Consider the following 2,126-nt stretch of genomic DNA (forward strand, 5'->3'; position numbering starts at 1 on the left):
GGGGACTTCATGTATCGGGAAATGAAGTTTGTACCCCGGTCACTGACGACCTCTCGGGGGAAGCCCACCCGGGAGAAGATCCCCATCAGCGCCCGGCCCACCACAGGGGCTGTCACGGTCCGGAGAGGGATGGCCTTGGGATAGCGGGTGGCATGGTCCACCAGGACGAGAATAAAACGGTGCCCTTGAGAGGTTCGGGGCTCCAGAGGCCCCACAATGTCGATCCCCACCCGCTCGAATGGGGTGTTGACGACTGGGAAGGGTTGAAGGGGGGCCTTGTGCTTCCCTCCGCTCTTCCCGCTGGCTTGGCACGTTGGGCAAGTCCGGCAGTGATTGTTCACATCATTCCTCATTTTTGGCCAGTAGAAATGGGTCACCAGGCGGCTGTAGGTTTTGTCCTGCCCCAGGTGCCCGGCGAGGGGCACATCGTGTGCCAGGTTCAGGAGGAAGTCTCTGAACCGGAGGGGGACCACCAGCACCCGGCTGGCCCCCAGTTAGGCAACCTTCTGTTCGCTGTAGAGGAGATCGTTGTCCCAATAGACCCAGTGGGACCCCGATTGGCACTCCGGCGGCTTGAGCGGCGGCTTGCTGTCGGGTCCGTTCGAGGGAGGGACACGCTTTCTGTTCTTGACGGAACTGCTCTCGTGTGGGGCCACCTTCTTGGCGCCATTGGGCTAGTTCCGGGAGGTCGCCGAGCTCGGCAATTGCTTCACGGTTGGGCCCCAGTGGACCGGGCTCGGGGTCGGCGTCTTCGGGGTCGGAGGGCGGAGGCGGCGCGGGCCACTCCGGTTCTTCGGTCGGGGTGGATTCAGTCGGGATGGTGGCCCGGGCGGTCATGGATCGGGTGGTCGCACAGACCCACTCAGGAAGGTCTAGCATCCCCAGATGCTCTCTCCGCTCGACGCAGGCCCAGGGGGAACTTTCTAGGTCGTTCCTGAGGAGGCAGTCCACGGGGGCATCATCCCAGGCGGTCGATCAGTTCATCGGCCCGGGGAATGGGGTGGGCATCGGTCCGGGTGACGGCGTTCAACCCCCGGTAGTCTACACAAAATCGCAGTTCGGGAGTGGAGCCAGGGGCGGCGGCTTTTGGGACCAGGACGACGGGACTGGCCCATTGAATGTCAGAGGGTTCGACTACCCCCAGGGCCAGCATCTTGGAGATGTCCGATTGATTGCAGGTCCGAACTCGGTTGGGAACTCGGTAGGCCCGGTGTCGCACAGGCGGGCTGTCCCAGGTGTCGACATCGTGGACGCACCACTGGGTGACTCCGGGGGTGAGAGAAAACAAGTCTGTGAATTGACCCAACAGCTTTTGGCAGTCTTGGCGTTGTTCTGGGGTCAGGGCGGAGGAGAGGGTGACCCCCTCTACGGAGCCGTCTTTCTCGGAGGTGCTCAGGAGGTCCGGTAGGGGCTCGGAGTCGTCTTCGGCCCGCCATCAGTAGCCATCAGCAGGCTAAGTTCCGTTCGGACAAAGTGAGGCTTGAGCCTGTTTGTGTGGAGGACCCAGAGGGGGTTCCTGGGGGACTCCATGTCCACCAGGTAGGTAAGCATGGGCGTAAAATCCGTTCCGCTCGCGGATTTGCGGTTTTTCGGTAAATTCGCAATCCGCGAACTCTCGCGAACTTTCCGAAAATTCGTAAAATCCTTGCGAAGCGGATTTTTTGCTTGGTCGCACTTGCCAACTAGAATACTATACAATTTCGCGGGAGTAAACACTTGCAAACACGTAGATGCAATTGCGAGATTGCAAAATTTGCAATTTCGCACAAGAAATCCACCAGCAGGCAGCATAAACCTTGAAAATTATGATTTTTATCAGAATAACTCCTCAGGTTGACATTTGCCTGCACTTTTTCTTTGCAAGGAGTCCATTTTGGGGGGTGGGGGTGGGTCGGAAGGAAGTGCCCCACAGTCTCCAACTTCCTGTTCCTGTCCACCAGGCTCCTCCCAGTGCTTTCTTCATGTGCTGGTCACTTTGATTTGGATCTTGACCTGGAAGGATTACTTTTTGTGGATGCTGCTGGATATTTGGATTTTTGCAAAACTGAAAGCACTCAGCAGGTGCAAAAGTTCAATCTTATCATTAGTAACCATTCCCTGTAGTGCTTCCTGAGGGGCCCCTTGAG

Source organism: Lissotriton helveticus, chromosome 7 (assembly GCF_964261635.1).
Source record: "Lissotriton helveticus chromosome 7, aLisHel1.1, whole genome shotgun sequence".
Lineage (NCBI taxonomy): Eukaryota > Metazoa > Chordata > Amphibia > Caudata > Salamandridae > Lissotriton > Lissotriton helveticus.